We start from the raw sequence: 24,011 nt of genomic DNA, 5'->3' as shown, positions 1-24,011 counted from the left end.
TCATGATACAAGGTCACAAATTTGGAGGAGAAGTATCAGAAAGTCCTTATTTGCACCTTGAGACATTTTTAGAGCTTTATGATATGGTGAATTGTGAAGGAGTGTCAGCAGATGCAGTTCGATTGATGGCATTTCCTTTTAGTATCAAGGATTAGGCAAGGACTTGGTTATATTCTCTCCATCCTCAAAGCATCACAAGTTGGGAACAATTGGAGAAGCAATTTCTGAATCATTTTTTCCCTCCAAGCAGAACAATTTACATGAGGAATTGCATCACAAATTTTGCTCAGGTATATGGGGAATCATTATTTGAAGCATGGGAAAGATTTAAGAGTCTTCAAAGACAGTGTCCTCATCATGGTTTGAAAAAATGGCTGACCTTGCACATATTCTATAGGGGAATTTCTTTCTCAAATAAGTGTTTACTAGATTCTTCGGCTGGAGGTTCTTGTAACACCCATGAAATATTTAAGCTATACATATGGGTATTCTATTTTAGAATGAAAGGGAAATGGAAATAGAACCAAAAAGAAATAAAAAAGAGAGAGGAGTTAAGGTTTGAACCTTGAACCTCTCACAATAGATAAGGCTAAATTGGTGTATGATAACCACTAGAGATATGAATGATATATTAATAACAAGGAATGGGAAATTTTAGTTAAAGGTAAGAGTATGATTAAGTAAGGGAGCAAGAGAAAATCAAGTAGCTTTCCTCCTCTTCCTCTTGGTTAAGAGAAGAAGCAAGCAAAAGGACAAATTGTCTTTTTCTTCTTCCTCTTACCATTTTCGTGGGAATGAAGAGAGTGAGGGAATAGAGGAGTCAAGGGGATGAATTGAGACATTCTTCTTTCTTTTTATTTCCTCATTAAGGATAAATAGGAATAAGAGAAGAGAAGGGAAAGAAATGTTGGCTACTTCTTCCTCCTTCTTCTTCCTCCTCCTTCTTTCTCCTTGTTCCTCCACCGAGACCTAGAGCTCCTCCCTCTCCCATTTTCGAATCCAAGATAAGTTTTCTCCCTAAGAAAACTAATTCACAAGAAGGAGACCTCAAGATCTACTCCTTACAAGCAAGAGAAGAAAAAGGGAGAACTAGGAAGAGAAGCTTCTTCTTCCTCTTCACAAGAGTAATTTCTCTTAACTAAGTAACAAGTTGTGAGTATCCCCTCACCTGTGGTACAAGTTGTTCATATGTCTTCCATGGGTTTAGATTGTGTAAAATAAAAACCTAAGGTTCTTCTTGAAACTTTCGGCCATGGTAAGATTAAAGGCTTAGGAAAGCTTAAAACCAAATCTAATGTGCTCATGGTTTTCTTTATGATATGATATGAAGTTCTTATGCTTATATGTTGTTAAAAACCTAGACACCTCCACTTAGGGTTTCGGCCATGGTGAGATTAAAGGCTTAGGAAAGCTTAAAACCAAATCTAATGTTCTCATGGTTTTCTTTATGATATGATATGAAGTTCTTATGCTTATGTGTTGTTAAAAACCTAGACACCTCCACTTAGGGTTTCAGCCATGGTGAGATTAAAGGCTTGGGAAAGCTTAAAACCAAATCTAATGTGCTCATGGTTTTCTTTATGATATGATATGAAATTCTTATGCTTATATGTTGTTAAAACCTAGATAATATTCTCATGGTTTTCTTTATGATATGATATGAAGTTCTTATGCTTATATGTTGTTAAAAACCTAGACACCTCCACTTAGGGTTTCAGCCATGGTGAGATTAAAGGCTTGGGAAAGCTTAAAACCAAATCTAATATGCTCATGGTGTTCTTTATGATATGATATGAAGTTCTCATGCTTATATGTTGTTAAAAACCTAGATAATATTCTCATGGTTTTCTTTATGATATGATATGAAGTTCTTATGCTTATAGGTTGTTAAGACCTAGATAATATGCTCATGGTTTTCTTTATGATATGATATGAAGTTCTTATGCTCATATGTTGTTAAAACCTAGATAATATGCTCATGGTTTTTCTTTATAATATGATATGAAGTTCTTATACTTACATGTTGCTTAAAAAAAACCCTAGATGCCCTTCACTTAAGGTTTCGTCCATGATGGAATTTAAGGGCCTAAGAAAGCTTGAAACCAAATCTAACATGCTTATGATTTTCCTTATGATATGATAAGAAGTTAGCTTGGTGTCCTTATGCTTGTAGGTTGCTTAGACTTAGTTTCATGCTCCTTAAAGTTTCGGCCATAATCAATTAAAGGACCTAGGAAGCTTAGAACCTAAACTAAATATGCTCATGATGTTCCTTAGGGTATATGATATGAAATTGGTTTAGGGTCTACATGCTTTTATGTTGCTTGTAACCTAGAAACATGCTTAACAAGTTTCGTCCACAACAAGTTAAAAGACCTAGGAAGCTTAGAACCTAAACTAAATATGCTCATGATGTTTCTTATGGTATATGATATGAAATTGGTTTAGGGTTTACATGCTTTTATGTTGCTTGTAACCTAGATCCATGCTTGGCAAGTTTCGGCCATGATAGGATTAAAAGACCTAGGAAGCTTAGAGCCTAAACTAAACATGCTTATGATGTTCTTTTGATAAGTATTATGAAGTTGGTTTAGGGTTATATGCTTTTATGTTGCTTGTAACCTAGGGAAATCCCTTGCATGTTTCGGCCACTCTATGGAATTAGGGTTAGAGACCCAATCATGATTCACTATGTATTTCACATGTTATGATATGAATTAAGAGATGCTAGTTAATGATTTCCATGCATGATTATGCTTCCTTATGATATGTTTTATGCTTACTTATGTATGCTTATGAATCATGTATGATAATGACTTTTATGATGGGCTATATGCTCAAGTATGCATGCTTTATGATATGACAAGTAAAGGCCTAAGAGATGCTTCCTTTTTTTGGGGACTAAGAGCACTCTTTATGATATGACAAGCAAAGGCCTAAGAGATGCTTCCCTTTTTGGGACTAAGAGCACTCTTCATGATAAGATAAGTAAAGACCTAAGAGTTGCTTCCCTATTAATTGGGACTAAGAGCACTCTTCATGAAATGATAAGTACTATGACATGCTATTTTACTTTGTATGGCTTGTACCAAGGGTGGGCTCCATAAGCGCCCCTAGGCCGACGGTCTATGAACGGGTCTAGTAAAAGGGATGGGCTCCTAAGTGCCCCTAGGTCGATGGTCTATGAAATGGGCCTAGTTCCTAGTAGGTTCAAGATTTGCTACCTTGGATCTATTTAGGATGGGCGCATTTATGTATGTATGTGGTACAAGTCGGGCCCTCATGTTGAGATTATGTTTAAGTATTATATGATATGTTTTCTTTAAAAGACATCTTGGACATGACATGATGCATGTTTTTGAAAGACATCTTGCATACACTTATATGATATGATAAATTATGATATGATATGTGATGATATGATATGTTATGAGATGATATAGCATGATGTTTCTTTATGACATGATATGATATGATGCTCTTTTATTTTATAGCATGATGTTTCTTTATGATATGATATGATATGATGCTCTTTTATTTTATGAAATGATATAGCATGATGTTTCTTTATGATATGATGTGATATGATGCTCTTTTATTTTATGAGATAATATAGCATGATGTTTCTTCATGATATGATATGATATGATGCTCCTTTATTTTATGAGATGATATAGCATGATGCTTCTTTATGACATGATATGATATGATGCTATTTTACTTTATGATATGATATGATATGATGCTCCTTTATTTTATGAGATGATATAGCATGATGCTTCTTTATGACATGATATGATATGATGCTATTTTACTTTATGATATGATATGTTAGGATGCTCTTTTACATGATATGATGTTTAGATGATTATGTTTCCATGCTATATGCTTATGTGATTATGCTATGATATACGGTTTTTTGGAGTAGGAAAGGATCTCACTAAGCCTATGTGCTTATAGTTACTTTCCTTGTACCGCAGATAAAGGCAAAGGATGGGTGAACTAAGGGAGCAGCAAGAGTGGCAAGAGATGTGTGTGGTAGTGGCTCGGCTAAGGAAAAGACCTGCTTATATTAATTTATGCATGATATGAACCATGTCTATCTTATGTTAATGATTTGCATGATTACTTGACACTTGTTCATGTTTATGATAGAAAATTTATTTCATGACCTCATTCACTTAGAGGCATACAAGAATATATAAATAAGTACTTCCGCTGTTTTAGAAAAGAAATTTTAATATGCACGTATGTTCCCATACAGTAACCCCGCCCTACTAGCAGGAAGGGCGGGCGTTACAGTTCTTTCATTGACAAAAGTGTAGACGAAGCATATACATTGATTGATCAAGTAGCATTGAACCTCCATGAATGGTCAAGCAAAAGTTGGATGGAATCTCCCTCAGAAATTCAAAAAGTACAAGCCATATATATAAGAGAACCTGTCAAACAAAATACAATTCAACCATCCAAGAGTTTTGAAATCCACAAGTCACAGAATGAGGAGTTCAAACATTTGGGGGCAAAGATTGATAGCATTGTTTCAAAATGGTTCAAACAAGATCCCCCTCCTGCACAGACAGTGTATAGTGAACAGTGTAACAATTTTAAGTTGAGAAGTGGCAAGAATCATGAAGAACTACTGAAGAAGGATTTGTTTAGAATTTAGGAGAAGAATAATAGAAAACCTCAAGAACTCAGTTTTATTACTCCAGGAAGTTTCCAAAGGCCACAAGTACCTTTCCCTCAATGATTGATCACACCTAGACTAGATAAGCAAGTTGGACCTCGTCCGCAAGCTCAAAGGGAATATGGGAAAAAGGAAGTACCTTTCCCAAGACCTTCACTAAAGGTTCCTTTTCCACAAAGGCTAGTGAGAGTCAATGAAAATGAAGACTTTGGCAAATTATGTGACACTAATATGGTTGAGTGTAGATTTCTGGATGTATATGAAGATGAGGACTCTTCAGATGAGGATTGTGATGATAACGCAGTGGATAACAAGTTTTCAGATTTACCTTCTGGGTTTTTAGGGTGTTATGATGAAATTGAATTTTTAGATGATGAATGTGATGTGGTAGATCAACTTAAAACTGCAAATGAAGTTAGTGATCTTCCTATAGATGATTCTCCCACTAAGGATATTGATGTTGGTTTATTTTTTGATGCTTGTATTGATGATGATGTTATGAAAGGAAGTGTAGGGAGCTGTGTTGTGGAAGTAGCATCTCAAGAATCACCTCCTTTATCCACACAACCTTTTGAGATTATGAGAGTTGCAAGGATTGAATATGTTGTGGACCAATGTGTAGGGACTTATGCAATAGAAGTGATGTGTGTAAATATTATGATCATTTATGCATGTTTTAACACACATTCACTAGCTTTATACGTATATATTCTTTGCATGATTGTCTCTTTTATCATGTACTCATCATAAATACTCTTTTGTTCGGATATCTACTCTTTATTTGGTTTTGTATTGACAGGGACAACTTTCGGAGCAAAATAACGATTGTCGACGCACCGGAATAAGACAGAGAACAAAGTCGTGCAACCTCGCACGGTCGTGTGGCCAAACAGAAGAAGAGTAGTGCACGCCCAAGCAACTCTTACACGGTCGTGCAGCCAAACATAGAGGGATCCTTGCATGGTCGTGCAATCCTACACGATCGTGCCCCCCCCCACGACCGCAACCAAGCAATGCATGGTCGTGCAATCCTGCATGATCATGTCCTAGGAGTCGAGGCCCAGATCCACACGATCATGCCAATTGGCACAGCCGTGAAACACAGCCAGACACAAAAGAAGACACGGCCATGCCATATTGGCACGGTCGTGCAGCGCGACGCTGTGCCCTAGCCTATAAGAAGGGTTTTAACCCTTTTCCTTTTGGGGGAAGGGAGTCGTCAAAGGGAGAATCACCTTGGTGTCGTTCCACGCCATCCAGGACCTCCGTCCAGCGATCCTTCATCACCACATCAACTCCAGAAGCAAAGGATTGGATCCGAAGATCACTCGTCGTCGTTGGATAAGCATCCTTTCTCTTTCTCTCTTCTTGTTTGAGAATTGTATGCTTAATTACATTATGTCTTCGGGTTTTTCTTCGGCGCCTATGGAGTAGATTCCTTGTTCTAGGATTAGGGAGTAGTTGTGGATTGGTTTTGATGTAAGACTCACATTTATGCCTTTATTTATTGGATGATTTTGTTTGCTTTGTTTCAACTACTATGCATGAGACTTGTTGCTTATTAATTGATTGTGTAGGAATTACTAACCTCGTAGAGAGAGTATCTTAGATTATATATCTGAGGGGCCCTAGTGACAGGGGTAACCCGTTCACGAACATCTAGGGTACTTCCTTGAAAGGAGAGGCAACTTCTCCATAAGGAAGCAAGAGACTAAATCAAGCTCTTATTTCTATCCTTAATGACACCAATTAGAGTTGTGTTCTTGTGATCTACCGAGGCACCATAGTGACAGGGGTTAACCGTGACAGGATTTCACAGAGATCTTCTCTATTTAGTGCTTAAGGATGGTTGCTTTAGCTTTCGGCGAATGCATGTTGATGGACAATGAGTAAAGGATAGAATGTGATACATCAATACCACTACAATGAAACCGAACTCCTAGAACTCTTCATAAACCAAGTTAATTACTCTCTCTTCACTAGTTCTCGTTTCCACTTCCCAATCTCTTTCCTTTAGATAACTTACAACCATCAGTAGTTTAGCTAATCCTAAGTGAACCATTGCTAGTGCTTATAACCAGTCCTTATGGGATCGATAATCTTTATTACTGACGACGAATCCGTGCACTTGTGGAATCGTAACAAGTTTTTGGCCCCGTTGCCGGGAACTGCATCTATAACATTAGCAAAAATCATATCAGATTAGACTAGACTTTGCTTTTTCTAATATTCTACATTTTAGAGATAAATAATTTTATTTTTGTTTTTCTTTATTTTTTCCATTTTTATTAAAACGTACAAAAAAAAATATTATTATTCCAACTCTTTTCTTTACTTTATTCCATATCTTGTTTTTACATGTGAAGAGCTAATCTTTCAGGACAACTTCTACCGTTCAACCCAGAGATCGATAGGACCTTCTTGAGAAGAAGAAACTTACAAAAAGCATTTCAAGCCATACAAGACTCTTCAGAAATGGCTGACAAACTGTTGAAGGATTATGCAACACCTTATGCACGAGGGGTTCGGTCTAGCATCACTCGACCGTCAATCGAAGCTAACAATTTTGAAATCAAGCCTACAATAATCCACATGGTTCAGCAGAATCAATTTGGAGGAGGACCGCACGATGATCCAGACCATCACTTAGAGCTTTTCTACAAGATTTGCGGTACTATGAAAGTGAATGGGGTCCCTCCAAAATCAGTAAGGTTACTTTTTTTTGGATTCTCCCTGAAAGACAGAGCCAACCAGTGGCTAAATTCTCTTCCAACAAATAGCATAAAGTCTTGGGAGTAGTGTGAGTAAAAATTTCTAGACAAATTCTACCCGCCAAGCAAAACTGCCCACATGAGGAATTTGATCGCAAGCTTCAAATAGATAGAATCAGAATCATTATTTGAAACCTGGGACAGATTCAAAAGTATGCTGAGACAGTGCCCCCATCATGGCCTTGAGAAATGGTTGGTTCTACACACATTCTACAATGGAATAAACTACCACACAAAGGTATCCCTCGATTCTGCAGCAAGAGGAGCATTAATAAACAAGAGCCTTGATGAAGCTGAAGAGATCATAGAGAATGTGGTACTGAACCACTATCAGTGGGCAACCAAAAGATTTGGTGGTTCTTTCTCAGGGAATCCAATAAAGGCATCAGGAAAATTTGACGTAGATGCAGTCACACTCATGTCTGCAAAGCTGGATGCTCTGACCAAGAATCTTGAGGCCATGGGAAACAACACGGCCAATGAAATAGTTTATGTTTGTGAAACTTGCGGAAATATGGATCACGCTCAAGATACTTGCCCCCTAGGGCTAATACAAGCACAGATAAACCAACTTGAGCAATGCGATGCGATAGTCAGTTACAACCAAAAGCAAAACAATCCGTACTCCAACACATACAACCCTAGATTGAGGAACCACCCAAATTTCTCATACCAAAATAATCAGGACCAAGGACCAGAAAAACAAAGCTATCAACCTGGGCAACAAAGCTACTCATCTGGACAACAGACTTATCAACAACAGCAACCTTCACAACTGTCCAGAATCGAAAAGATGCTTGAAGAAGCTCTCTCAGAGCAAAAAGAGATGAAGAATGAGATCAAGCAATTGACTCAAAGACTAGAAAATTCTGGAAAACATCAGAAGATGCAAGACATCCAGATATTCCAGATAGCCCAGTCTTTTTAAGAGCACAGGGAACATTTCTAGGAAAGCTCGATATAATTCTGGTGGAACACTGCAACCACATCGAGCTGAGGAGCGGACAAACTTAGGGAGACCCCCAAATCACAACTCAGAAAGGACTTGACTCAGAGGAAGAGCCCTCTCCCCTAATGCCCAATCAGATCCAGAACAGGGATAGAGAGGAGATCACCAAGAAGGCTGAAGGAACTCTTCAAATTCCCCCACAAAGTCAGACAATTCCTTTCCCTCAGAAACTGATAACATCCCAAAAGAATGAAGAGTTCAACTGATTCCTAAAGAAGATTAAGGAAATTTGTGTAGAAGTACCACTGATAGATGCACTGCACCAAATGTCAAAGTTTGCAAAATTTTTAAAGGGTATTTTATCTAACAGGAGGCAGAAAGGTGACTTTGAGACCGTAGCATTAACGGAAAATTACAGCGCTTTACTTATTGGTCCTAACTACATAGACTGGAAAAGGAACCTGGACATTATTCTTACTGCTGAAAGCTATAAGTTTGTACTAACTGAGGCTTGTCCTGATGCACCCACTGGTGAATCTACCCAAGAGGAGATTGAATATCATAAGAAATGGGTAAAGGCAGATGAGATGGCGCGGTGTTACATTTTGGCTTCAATGTCAAATGTATTGCAACATCAGCATCAAGATTTACCAACAGCTTACGACATTATGAACAATCTCAAGGAACTCTTTGGTCATCAGGATCGGGCTTCTAGACAATAAGCCATGAGAAAGATAATGACAGCCACCATGCAAGAGGGTACTCTTGTGAGGGATCATATCCTAAAGATGATGGCTTATCTGAATGAAATACAGATCCTTGGAGGAGAAATTGATGGGGAAACCCAAATCGATATGATCCTACAAACACTACCTAGAAGTTTTGAGCAATTCCGCCTGAATTACAATATGAACAAAAGGGTATATTCATTGGCGAAACTACTGACAGAACTTCAGGCAGCAGAAGGATTGTTTCGTCACAACTCTCATATTCACTATGCTGAAAATGGTTCTGCTTCTAAGCCGAAAGGAAAGAAGAAGAAGAAACAAGTTGGTTCAGCAAAGAAAGTGAATAAATCTCAGAGTACAGGACCTAAAGCTGGAATGAAGAAGCCGAAGGGCAAGTGCTTCATCTACAAGCAGTCAGGGCATTGGAAGGCGGACTGCCCTCGTAGGAATCAGAACAACAAAGGTATATCTCATGCTCTAGTTGTTGAAACATGTTTAGCGGTGTTATCTACTAGCACCTGGTGTGTAGATACGGGAGCCACTGATCATGTCTGCAATTCCTTGCAGGGGTTCCAGGAAACCCGACGACTAACTGAAGGAGAGATTACCGTCTACATGGGCAATGCTACTAAGGTGGCGGTTGTTACAGTGGGAGACGTCTACTTATCTTTTAATAGAAATAGAAATTTGGTTTTAAGAAATTGTCTTTATGTACCAAGTTTTAGAAAGAATTTAATTTTAATTTCTAAACTGTTTTTGGATGGATATTCGGTTTCTTTTAGTAATGATGTAATTATTAAGAGAAATAAAGTGATTATCTGTTCTGGTGCATTAGTTGGCAATTTGTATACTTTAAATCCAATTTCTCCCACAAAGCAAAACATGGAAATTTATAACTCATCTTCTAACTCAAATAAAAGAAAAGAACCTTCGGAAATGAACCAAACATATCTTTGGCATCTAAGGCTTGGTCATATTAACTTAAGTAGAATTCAAAGGCTTATAGCCGATGGACTTTTGGGTTCATTAGAGTTGGAAAATTTTCCAACTTGTGAATCTTGCTTGGAAGGTAAAATGACCAAGAGGCCTTTTAAGGCTAAGGGGTATAGAGCCAAAGAAGTGTTAGATTTGGTTCATTCTGATTTGTGTGGTCCTATGTCTGTCCAGGCAAGAGGAGGTTTTGAATATTTTGTATCTTTTATAGATGATTATTCAAGATATGGATACATTTACCTAATGCGCCGCAAGTCCGAGTACTTTGATAAGTTCAAAGAATACAAGGCTGATGTGGAAAACGACTAGGTAAAAGTATCAAGACACTACGGTCTGATCGTGGTGGCGAATACCTCTTAGGAGAGTTTAGGAATTACTTATCAGAGGCAGGGATTTAATCCCAACTATCTGCACCTGTTACACCCCAACAGAATGGTGTGGCAGAACGAAGGAATAGGACTCTTATGGAAATGGTTAGATCGATGATGAGTTATTCAGAATTACCAAATTCGTTTTGGGGATACGCTTTGGAAACGGCAGTGTACATTCTAAACTTAGTACCTTCTAAATCAGTTTCTTCTACTCCCACAGAATTATGGAATGGGCGAAAGCCCAGTCTAAGACATATTCAGATTTGGGGTAGTCCAGCACATGTGCTGAAACCATATGCTGATAAGTTAGAATCTCGTATAGAAGTTCGCGTGTTTGTGGGGTATCCCAGAGGAACGAAAGGTGGTTTATTTTATAGTCCTAAAGACCAGAAGGTCATTGTTAGCACCAATGCCCAGTTTTTAGAAGAAGATTATATAATGGATCACAAGTCCAGTAGCAAAGTTGTTTTAGAAGAACTTAGAGAGGACACGTCTACCTTAGTACCAACAGTACAAGATGAAGTACCACAAGAGACTGCAACACGTGTCACACATGATACACAACCACAGACTGTGACTCGTCGTAGTGGGAGGGTTGTTAGGCAGCCTGATAGATTCATGTTTTTGGGAGAGTCTTCGGACTTGATCCCGGGTAAACATGAACCTGATCCCCGAACATATGACGAAGCACTCCAAGATATAGATGCAGCATCTTGGCAAAAGGCAATGAATTCTGAAATAGAGTCTATGTACTCTAATAAGGTCTGGGAGCTCATAGAACCACCTGATGGTGTAAAAGCCATTGGATGCAAGTGGATCTACAAAAGGAAAAGAGGGACAGACGGGAAGGTAGAAACCTTCAAAGCTAGGCTTGTTGCGAAAGGGTACACTCAGAAAGAGGGAATCGATTATGAGGAGACCTTTTCACCAGTAGTCATGCTTAAGTCTATACGGATACTCTTATCCATTGCTGCTCATATGGATTATGAGATTTGGCAAATGGATGTCAAGACATCTTTCCTTAATGGAAGTCTTGAAGAGAACATCCATATGAAGCAACCAGAAGGGTTCATTGAAAAAGGCAAAGAGCATCTAGTGTGCAAGCTTAATCGGTCCATTTATGGACTGAAGCAAGCTTCAAGGTCTTGGAACATCCGGTTTAATGAAGTAATCCAGTCATATGGATTTATTCAATGTCCGGATGAGTCTTGTGTATACAAGAAGTGTAACGGAAACGTGGTGGTATTTCTTGTACTATACGTAGATGATATTTTGTTAATTGGAAACAATGTCAAGGTATTATCGGACATAAGGGTATGGTTGTCCAAAAAATTTGATATGAAGGACTTAGGAAATTGTGCACACATTCTAGGGATCAAAGTTATAAGGGATCGCAAGAAAAGAATGTTGTGTTTGTCTCAAGCTTCATATATAGATACAATCCTTGCTTGTTTTAGCATGCAGGATTCCAATAAAGGTTTCTTACCTTTTAGGCATGGAGTAGCTCTATCTAAAGAGATGTCTCCGAAGACATCGAAGGAGATAGAGGACATGAAAGTAATTCCTTATGCTTCGGCTGTAGGAAGTTTAATGTATGTAATGCTTTGTACGAGACTTGATATCTGTTTTGCCGTGGGCATGGTTAGCAGATATCAGAGTAACCCTAGACAAGGACATTGGACTGCGGTAAAGCATATATTAAAGTACCTGAGGAGGACTAGAGATTATATGCTAGTTTACCAAGCAGATGATTTGCTCCCTGTGGGTTACATGGATTCAGATTTCCAATCAGATAGGGACAACAGTAAGTCTACATCAGGCTATGTGTTTACTTTGGGAGGTGGAGCCATTGCATGGAGGAGTGTTAAGCAGAAATGCATTTCAATCTCAACCATGGAAGCTGAGTATGTAACAGCCTCTGAGGCGGCTAAAGAAGCAGTATGGCTCAGGAACTTTCTAATGGACTTAGATGTGATTCCTGGTTTGCCCAAAATCATCACAATTTATTGTGATAATAGCGGTACAGTTGCAAACTCGAAGGAACCACGAGCCTATAAGGCAAGTAAACATATAGAGCGCAAGTACCACCTGATACGAGATATTGTGAAGCGAGGAGAAGTTGTCATCACCAAGATTGCATCAGCAGATAACCTGGCAGATCCTTTCACTAAGGCCCTTCCAGCAAAATCTTTCGATCGGCATGTGGAGGGAATTGGAATCAGATGTATGGCAGAAGATATGGCAGCTTAGTCATTAGTATAAGTGGAAGATTGTTAGAGTGTATACTGCAAGCCTAAGCTTTTGTAAACATTTATTTTGAATAAAGAATCACATTTGGTCAAATTATCTACATTTGTTTGTAATTGTTTAATTAATTTATATTGTAGATAACATAGTATGTGGTGTCACATACAGAAGATGATGTTATCGGTACCTTATAAATTATAAACAGCAACTCACGACCAAAATGGAAAGGAACAAACCATTGGAAGGTCGTAGTGTAATTAGGAATTAGTTTATCTTAACTATATAATTACACTAGTACACTTAGAGTGTATTGAGTAAGACCATTTGAGGTCGTTTCTTTTATACTGACTTTATAAAGGAACAAAGACCTCAGTTATTATGGAAGTGTGTGCTCTTAGTCCTAATATAATAACAAGCATATATATTTGATATTTATTTCTTTAATTTATCAATGGGTGAGATTTAGTTCGATGAATCAATAAGCCCGATAAGTTGGGAAATGATATCACTTATAGTGTGTGTTGTTGATTATAGAAGGAAACTGTGTCCTAGTAATCTAGGTTGATAATGTCCCCAAGATGAGCTCATAAAGATTGTCATGTTAAACCCTGCAGGTGGACTTAGTCCGACATGACGATAAGGTTGAGTGGTACTATTCTTGGATTAAGATATTAATTAAATGAGTTGTCAGTAACTCACTTAATTAATGGACATTTGACATCTTAAACACAGGGAGACTAACACACTCATAATAAGAAGGAGCCCAAAAATGTAATTTGGGATTGGTGCGGTAGTTCAATAATAGTTCTCTAGTGGAATGAATTATTATTGATAAAATTAAGTTGTGTGTTCGGGGCGAACACGGGATGCTTAATTTTATTAGGAGACCAAAATCAATTCCTCCTCTCGGTCCCTATCGTAGCCTCTTATTTATAGAGTACTATACGCACCTATACCCACCTTCATACCCATGATATAGGGGCCGGCCAAGCTAGCTTGTGGTTCAAGCTAGGGTCGGCCAAGCCTTGGTTCATGGGTGGCCGGCCCTAGCTTGAACCCAAGCTTAGGTGGCCGTCCCCCATTAAGTTTAAAAGAATTTTAATTTTAAATTTTTCTTATGTGAAAAATATAATTTAATTGGAGAGATTAAAAATTAAAATATCTCTTTTTAAAAGGATCTACAAAAGATTAAAGAAAGAGATTAGATCTCTTTCCTTATTTGTAGATTGGAAAGATATTTTATTTTTTCTCTTTGTAAATTATTCACATGTTGAAAAATTAAAATTATAAAAATTTCTTTTTATCAACCATGAAGGGATTTTAAAGGGAAATTTTATTTTTTAAAATTTCCGAAGACAAATAAAGAATTTTTAATTGTTGATTAAAAATTGTCTTGTTTGCTCTCCATGAGGGGGCCGGCCATATACAATTGATTAGGAAATATTTTTTAATTTTTCTTAATTAATTGTTATCAAAGAAAGTTAAGGAAATTTTATTATAATTAAATTTTCTTATTTACCAAAGCTAAAAAATATAAAAGAGGGGGTTGGGGTGCCTTCATGACACACAACTTTTATTATTCTTATCCCTCTCTTCTTCTTTGGTGTGGCTGGCCCCTTTAAGTTCTCTCTTCTCCTTGTTGTGGCCGAACCTTCTCTTCCTCTAGGAGATCAACTGGTGGCCGGATTCAAGCTTGGAGAAGAAGGAGAGAAAGCTTTATCCCTTGGAGCATTGGTGGTGTTTTCTCTTCATCCTTGGAGGAGCTATTGACTTGGCCGAACCTTGCAAGGGGGAGAAGAAGGTGTATTGGTGGTCCTCATCTTGGAAGATCGTTGCCCACACAACGTCCGAGGTTAGAAGAGGAATACGGTAGAAGATCAAGAGGTCTTTCTAAAAGGTATAATTAGTATTTTTCCTTTCAGCATCATACTAGTTATTTTTGGAAATAATACCAAATACAAGAGGCATACGATTCTAGTATTTCGAATTTATTTTCGATGTTGTGTTCTTTTGTTTTTTTTTTCTTTTCCTTGTGATTTGATTGTTCTTTTCGGTTGACCTAAAGTTATTTAAGGAAATTAAATATTAACTTTCCTTAAAAGGCTTTATCTAGTCGGTAGTGGTTGTTCCCATATCCAAGAAGGTCATGTGCCTCGCCACGTCAGTACTGGGAGCCAATTTTGGAAACTAATATTTAATGAAATTAATAACCTAGGTGATTTGGATCGAATGTGTTAAGTTCCGCAGGAGATCCGAGTCTAAACCTAAAAGAACAAATATATTAAACTTTGGATCAAACGTGTTAAGTTCCGCAGGCGATCCAAGTTTAATTTAAAAGAACACATGGTAGCTAGGTAAAGGTTCATACCTTTGTACAAAATTTTTGTACAGTGGAACCATTAGGTTTACCGAGTAGCAACCAACAATTGGTATCAGAGCTAGGGTTTTGCCTCTGTGTATTTGGTATTCGTTTAATTATGCACATATCATACATAATTTAGGCAGGTTAATAGTAGGATGTGCTAACTTTGTGGATGCAGGATCCAACTATTATGGCTTATAGTTTTTATGTGTGTGATTGGACCCTTGGACATGTAAAGGGCATTTATATGTGTGTGCATGATTGTATTATAAAATTTAGTTTTTATTAGGATTTTATTTTTGATCTAGTTACATGTACATTCCTTTTATGGAATATAGGATCGATGGATGTAAATTTTTATTTTATGTTCGATCTAGTTTACATGTACATTCCTTCGAGGAATATAGGATCGAAAAATGTAAAATTCTATTTATGTCGCGGATCGAATCTTGCAAGGCGTGGAACCTTTTTGAGGACCAGAGGCGCAGCGGAACAAGGAGCAAGATGGATGCGACAGCTAGACCCGGTGGCGGTGGCCAAATATGGCAGCAGCTTGGGATGACAACACACGGAAGACAACCATAGATAAAAGCCATAATAGTTGAAAATTAGATTTTTTTTATTTATTGCTTTTATATTGTGTTGTGTGTGTATGTTAGTATACATGTTTAGTAGGCTAGCATAGTTAAAATTCCTCATTTATAAATAACTAAGTGGGAGAGGAATTTTAAATAAATTCCACGGTCTCCATTACTGGTTTGTAAGTGATGCAAACAAGCTTGCGCGTTGGCTCTGAGTGCCTTCCTCCATATCGGATGAGCTTGTTTGTGGATCACTAGAACAAACTTCCATTTAGGATGACTATAGGAAGTTAATTAAGAGCGTGTGATCTTCCCCATCGGAAGGGGCACAATCTTATTAATGGACTTAGTGTCAAGTAATGGTATACACTTAGGCACAACTAATAGTATCCTCCCCATCGGAGTCACTGCTATTATTTGTGTGACCAAAGGATACCAACTATTAATTTTATTTGTCAAAAAGTTAGGTTGACAAGATAATAAAATTAATGGGTTAAAACCCTCCTTTTACAAATGTTGAATTTGTATACGTCCACACTATCGTGGCATATAAAATTCACGGTGTTTTGAGGTGTTGGTTAATTTAAAATAGTATTGTTTGAGGAATCAATATTATTCTAAATTTAGAGTTCTGACCAAAAGTTATTTGTGATTCTTAAGATGACTTTCAACCCACTGTCCATCATACTACAACAGAATAGACTTACTGGTCCTAACTACATAGACTAGAAAAGGAACCTCGACATTGTTCTTACTGCTGAAAGCTATAAGTTTGTACTGACTGAGGCTTGTCCTGATGCACCCACTGGTGAATCTACCCAAGAGGAGATTGAATATCATAAGAAATGGGTAAAGGCAGATGAGATGGCGCGGTGTTACATTTTGTCTTCAATGTCAAATGTATTGCAACATCAGCATCAAGATTTACCAACAGCTTATGACATTATGAACAATCTCAAGGAACTCTTTGGTCATCAGGATCAGGCTTCTAGACAAGAAGCCATGAGAAAGACAATGACAGCCACCATGCAAGAGGGTACTCCTGTGAGGGATCATATCCTAAAGATGATGGCTTATCTGAACGAAATACAGATCCTTGGAGGAGAAATTGATGGGGAAACCCAGATCGATATGATCCTCTAAACACTACCTAGAAGTTTTGAGCAATTCCGCCTGAATTACAATATGAACAAAAGGGTATATTCATTGGCGGAACTAATGACAGAACTTCAGGCAGAAGAAGGATTGTTTCGTCACAACTCTCATATTCACTATGCTGAAAATGGTTCTGCTTCTAAGCCGAAAGGAAAGAAGAAGAAGAAGAAACAAGTTGGTTCAGCAAAGAAAGTAAATAAATCTCAGAGTACAGGACCTAAAGCTGGAATGAAGAAGCCGAAGCAGTCAGGGCATTGGAAGGCGGACTGTCCTCGTAGGAATCAAAACAACAAAGGTATATCTCATGCTCTAGTTGTTGAAACATGTTTAGCGGTGTTATCTACTAGCACCTGGTGTGTAGATACGGGAGCCACTGATCATGTCTGCAATTCCTTGCAGGGGTTCCAGGAAACCCGACGACTAACTGAAGGAGAGATTATCGTCTACATGGGCAATGCTACTAAGGTGGCGGCTGTTGAAGTGGGAGACGTCTACTTATCTTTTAATAGAAATAGAAATTTGGTTTTAAGAAATTGTCTTTATGTACCCAGTTTTAGAAAGAATTTAATTTCAGTTTCTAAACTATTTTTGGATGGATATTCAGTTTCTTTTAGTAATGATGTAATTATTAAGAGAAATAAAGTGATTATCTGTTCTGGTGCATTAGTTGGTAATTTGTATACTTTAAATCCAATATCTCCCACAAAGTAAAATATAAAAATTTATAACTCATCTTCTAACTCAAATAAAAGAAAAGAACCTTCGGAAATGAACCAAGCATATCTTTGGCATCTAAGGCTTGGTCATATTAACTTAAGTAGGATTCAAAGGCTTATAGCCGATGGACTTTTGGGTTCATTAGAGTTGGAAAATTTTCCAACTTGTGAATCTTGCTTAAGGTAAAATGACCAAGATGCCTTTTAAGGCCAAGGGGTATAGAGCTAAAGAAGTGTTAGAATTGGTTCATTCTGATTTGTGTGGTCCTATGTCTGTCCAGGCAAGAGGAGGTTTTGAATATTTTGTATCTTTTATAGATGATTATTCAAGATATGGATACATTTACCTAATGCGCCGCAAGTCTGAGTACTTTGATAAGTTCAAAGAATATAAGGCTGATGTGGAGAAATGACTAGGTAAAAGTATCAAGACACTACGGTCTGATCGTGGTGGCGAATACCTCTTAGGAGAGTTTAGGAATTATTTATCAGAGGCAGGGATTCAATCCCAACTATCTGCACCTGGTACACCCCAACAGAATGGTGTGGCAAAACGAAGGAATATGACTCTTATGGAAATGGTTAGATCGATGATGAGTTATTCAGAATTACCAAATTCATTTTTGGGATACGCTCTGGAAACGGCAGTGTACATTCTGAACTTAGTACCTTCTAAATCAGTTTCTTCTACTCCCACAGAATTGTGGAATGGGCGAAAGCCTAGTCTAAGACATATTCGGATTTGGGGTAGTCCAGCACATGTGCTGAAACCAGATGCTGATAAGTTAGAATCTCGTACAGAAGTTCGCGTGTTTGTGGGGTATCCCAGAGGAACGAAAGGTGATTTATTTTATAGTCCTAAAGACCAGAAGGTCATTGTTAGCACCAATGCCTAGTTTTTAGAAGAAGACTATATAATGGATCACAAGTCCAGTAGCAAAGTTATTTTAGAAGAACTTAGAGAGGACACGTCTACCTTAGTACCAACAGTATAAGATGAAGTACCACAAGAGACTGCAACACGTGTCACACATGATACACAACCACAGACTGTGCCTCGTCGTAGTGGGAGGGTTGTTAGGCAACTGATAGATTCATGTTTTGGGAGAGTCTTAGACTTGATCCTGGGTAAACATGAACCCGATCCTAACATATGACTAAGCACTCCAAGATATAGATAACATCTTGACAAAAGGCAATGAATTCGAAATAGAGTCTATGTACTCTAATAAGGTCCGGGAGCTCATAGAACCACCGATGGTGTAAAAGCCATTGGATGCAAGTGGATCTACAAAAGGAAAAGAGGAATGACGGAAGGTAGAAACCTTCAAAGCTAGGCTTGTTGCTAAAGGGTACACTCAGAAAGAGGGAATCGATTATGAGGAGACCTTTTCACCAGTAGTCATGCTTAAGTCTATCCGGATACTCTTATCCATTGCTGCTCATATGGATTATGAGATTTGGCAAATGGATGTCAAGACATCTTTCCTTAATGGAAGTCTTGAAGAGAACATTCATATGAAGCAACCAGAAGGGTTCATTGAAAAAGGCAAAGAGCATCTAGTGTGCAAGCTTAATCGGTCCATTTATGGACTGAAGCAAGCTTCAAGGTCTTGGAACATCCGGTTTAATGAAGTAATCCAGTCATATGGATTTATTCAGTGTCCGGATGAGTCTTGTGTATACAAGATGTGTAACGGAAACGTGGTGGTATTTCTTGTACTATACGTAGATGATATTTTGTTAATTGGAAACAATGTCAAGGTATTATCGGACGTAAGGGTATGGTTGTCCAAACAATTTGATATGAAGGACTTAGGAGATTGTGCACACATTTTAGGGATCAAAGTTATAAGGGATCGCAAGAAAAGAATGTTGTGTTTGTCTCAAGCTTCATATATAGATACAATCCTTGCTCGTTTTAGCATGCAGGATTCCAAGAAAGGTTTCTTACCTTTTAGGCATGGAGTAGCTCTATCTAAAGAGATGTCTCCGAAGACATCGAATGAGATAGAGGACATGAAAGCAATTCCTTATGCTTTGGCTGTAGGAAGCTTAATGTATGCAATGCTATGTACGAGACCTGATATCTGTTTTACCGTGGGCATGGTTAGCAGATATTAGAGTAACCCTAGACAAGGACATTGGACTGCGGTAAAGCATATATTAAAGTACCTGAGGAGGACTAGAGATTATATGCTAGTTTACCAAGCAGATGATTTGCTCCCTGTGGGTTACACGGATTCAAATTTCCAATCAGATAGGGACAACAGTAAGTCTACATTGTTAGGACCTTCAGATGGCTAGAGAGGGGGGGTGTGAATAGCCTCCTCTAAAAACTCAATTAATCTCCTCACAAAAGTTTGTTAGCACAGCGGAAATACGCAAAAGGAAAACTGATGCAAGGAAAAGAAACAACCCACCACTAACACAACAAGGATGTACGAGGTTCGGGGATAACTTGCCCCTACTCCTCGGCGTGTCCGTAAGGTGGACGATCCCTTGATCTTTCGATAGATCACACCCCGGAAAGATTCCGGCTAAGTATTTCTCCTTCTCGGTGGAGTAACCTCTCCACAAAGTCTCAAAAAAGATTTGAAATGAAGCACAAGACTTACAGAGTTTAGTGGCTAAAAGGAATGAACAATAAACTTACAGCCACAATGAAAGCGAAGCGCAAAGACAGAAGAAGTTCCTCAGCCAAGAGCTCAAAAACACAGCACTCTTGCTTGATCGACAGAGAGTTTTTTTTTGAAAAATCCTCACTCAAACCTCACTTCTTCCTTCTTCTTATTCCTCTGCTTTCTCACTGTCTTCAGCCAGAGTCGAATCCCTGTCACCTGTATCGAATCACTCCGACCAACTCAGGCATCGCCAATCACTCTTCCTCCTCATCTGGTTCTCTGAACTCACACCAATACCATCCATGGTCTTCACTGGTGTCTCTGAGCTCGAACCAATAAGCAAGAGTCAAGTTGTTGCCAACTGATCGCAGCTAGTGAACGTTGACGCTCCAATTGCACCATTTGCAGTGAAACACAGCAGAAAGAGCACTTGGTCTTATTCTTCTGATGGAGCTTAATTTGAATTTAAGCATTGGCACGACACCTGCAACCTGTAACTCAAAAAGCTTACAGCAGATGGTTAGATCAGATGAATCAGAAATCACAGAGAAACAGCAGAAGACAAACGACATCGTTGTGGATCGGTCAACAGACCGATCCATGGCCCTCTGGACCGATCAGGACACATCCTGATCGGTCTGGGATGATGTTGATCAGTGTGTGGACCGATCATCCTATAGGTGGATCGGTCCACAGACCGATCCCCCTATTGTTCTGAATCACATCACCTTCTTACTGATCGGTCACGGGGTCGACCCTCAGGTTACCGATCGGTCACGAGACCGATCGATAACTAAGTATCTTTGGATCGATCCGTCGACCAATCCAGACGGCCAGTATCCTGGATCGGTCAGCAAGGCCGATCCAATGCCTGGTTTTAGAGCTTCATCTAAACCCTAACGTCTTCTGGTCCAGAGAACGAGCAACCCTCTCTGACCTAGTCCGGAGAACAAGCTACCGAGCCCTCTCCGACTTTCACGTCGGTCCCAGAACGAGCTACCGAGCCCTCTCGACCTAGAGAACGAACTTGCCCAATCCAGAGAACGAGCTACCGAGCCCTCTCTGACCTAGTCCAGAGAACGAGCTGTCGAGCCCTCTCCGGCTTCGTCCGGTCCAGAGAACGAGCTACGGAGCCCTCTCTGACCTAGTCCGGAGAACGAGCTGCCGAGCCCTCTCCGACTTCGCGTGCCAAGTATCCGTACTTGGACTTTTCCTCTCCACATGATCAACCTTGATCATTAATCAGTCTGAGTTTAATTAATATCTGATACAAACTTAAATCAGTGTCAACATCAAAACAACAGCCAGGTCAGACTGTATTAACAATCTCCCCCTTTTTGTTGTTTGACAACACGATTTAAGTTTAGATCAGAAATGTTCATATTTCCCTAATTTTAGGGGAATCAAGATCCTCCCCCTAAGACAGATACAACATCATGTAAGGATAGGGTTATCAAGATCCTCCCCCTAAAGCCAAACTTTCATTTATCTCTAAACTTAGTTATCTTCTCCCCCTTTGTCAAACACCGAAAAGGTGTGAATTAGGTAAGAAAACATTAAAGGACTCCCCCTTAACTCATACTATCTTTTTCTTAATCCACCTAGAATGTCCTCTAAGTGTATTATAAGACAGTAATAAAGAAATAAGAGACATACAAGACATGGCATATGAACAGCATATTAATAGCCAATAGGAAGTGAAACATAAAGAAAAACAAGAAAATGAGCAACATAAATATATGAAATCAGCAAGTATCCAGGTCAGACATAAGTATCCAACAAACAACATCCAAAACATAGATAATCAAAATGACAGCATAGAACAATGTGTATCAATCAACCTCCTCATCATGAGGAGCATCAGCATCATCAGCTGGAGGAGTGGGTCCCTGAGGTGGCATGCCGCTGCTCGAGGATGGATAGCCCGGGAAATACTACAGAGGTGGGTATCTGGCCATCCATCCCATAATCGCCTGATGTGTCGCCAACTGCTGACTGCGTAGATCATCGTAGCGCTGGTCAATCCGAACGCGCAGCCCATGGAGCTCAGCAACCAGCAGCTCATCGTGCTGATCAATGCGTCAGGATCTGCCTCTCCATCGTCAGCAGCAGCAGCAGGAGGAGCAGCAACAGGAGCAGCCGCAACCTGTCGTGGAGGTGCCTGTGGTAACTCACCTAGTGCTCTCCCATCCTTCCACCGAACCTCCCCATTCTGTCCTATGATGCCAGACTTGGAAAATGCCCGTTTCCCAAGTCTGCAGTCCTGCCTGACCATCTTGACTATTCTACCCTTGGAGACATCAATCTGAAGGGTCTCGAGCCAATCTGTAATTATATGGCCATAAGGCATATAAACAGGGAAGCTGTTTGGCTCACTATAGGAGATGATCGAAGAATAGATGCTAGACATGATGTCAAAGTCGAGACGCCGACGCAATCCATAAAGCATCAGGCAATGATATGGTCGGATCTCAGACAAGGGTTTAGATGTGATTGGCAGAAGGCAGTTTGTGACAATCTTAAAAAGAATGTAATCTGGGGCAGATAATCTCAAGGCTGCAAAAGTAGGAAAATCAACATCTAATTCATCTAGCCCACCCGGTCTAGGATGTCCGAAGAAATACTCATAAATGGAGTCAGATGAGACATCGAAGGGAGAAGGTAAGGGGTCTGGTAAATCAGGATATATAGAAAAGACATTTCCTGAACACCTACGGCAAGCTAGATAATCAAAGAAGGCTGAGAAACTGAAATCAAGAGTCTGCTTAGCAACTTTTGTTTTATAACTTACATCATTAGTTTGATGAAGATTGTTATAAAACTCAGATACTAAGTTATAATTGATATCTCGTTCTAAATAGACAAGTGAATCAAGTTTGTAATAGGCAATGATTTCTGACACAGATGGACAAAATTCGTCCATGAATTTTTGATCCACAGACCTACAAGGGAGCAATTTGAAGGTCCGTTGTTTAAAGGCTTGTTCAAAATGGTGGTTTGGAAATCTCCCGGAGACAGATGGTTGAGGTCGGGAGGGAGCCTTAGACTTAGACTTCTCAGGCGACTTAGAGGTTCCTTCACCCACTTGTTTCTTCCTAAGGTTTAACAATGTGATACAATGGGGCAAATAAGTGAGCATCGGAGCCACCAACAACCGAAAGCCAAAACAAAATGCATAGATACGATGAGAAATGAAACTGAAATGCCAATGTAAGTAGTTCTAGGGAAGTATGGAGTTACCTTGGTGCCATTGAAGTATCTTTTGGCTAGGGCTTTGGCTAGGGCTTCGGCGTGCAAAGAGAAGAGAAGAGTTGAGGTGTAGGAAAGTGTCGGCTAGGGCTTCAGCGTGAAAGGAGAAGAGAAAGGATCGGGAAGATTTAAGAGAGATCGGCTAGGGTCCAGGTGTTGAAATGATCGACTGTCCGATCGGAGATATCGAAACTTCCTCGATCGGTCACCAACCGATCAGAAACCTCTGATCGGTCTCGGACCGATCGGAACCTCTGATCGATCGTAGGCCGATCGAAAATGATCGATAGCCCTCTCTGCGTATCGGCTGATCGGTCCCGACTAATGGAACTCGATTGGCCAGACCGCTTCTGGCGTAAAGCGAACTCGATCGGTCCTGGACCAATCGGTTACAAAAAGGGTGCGGAGATTTTTGGATCGGTCGACAAACCGATCCACCTTCTCTGATCGGGTTGTAGACCGATCGATACGATCAAGTTTCTCCAGGTAATTTCGATGGTGAAATTCGTAGAGGTGTTCGATAATTCGTAGAAGTTTCTCCAGTAAAACTTCCAAATTCAGTACCTAGAACCTGA

At 39.3% G+C, this 24,011-nt stretch overlaps 1 non-coding gene across 1 annotated transcript; it reads right to left on the bottom strand.

Moving 5' to 3' along the window:
- Nucleotides 1-258: 258 nt before the first annotated feature.
- LOC121988062 lies at nucleotides 259-364 on the bottom strand. The gene has a single exon (XR_006113824.1). It is a non-coding gene; the product is annotated as a small nucleolar RNA R71 (small nucleolar RNA).
- Nucleotides 365-24,011: the final 23,647 nt, after the last annotated feature.

The sequence above is a fragment of the Zingiber officinale genome, chromosome 5B, assembly GCF_018446385.1.
Source record: "Zingiber officinale cultivar Zhangliang chromosome 5B, Zo_v1.1, whole genome shotgun sequence".
Classification (NCBI taxonomy): Eukaryota; Viridiplantae; Streptophyta; class Magnoliopsida; order Zingiberales; family Zingiberaceae; genus Zingiber; species Zingiber officinale.
This window is presented reverse-complemented; position numbering and strand designations above follow the sequence as displayed.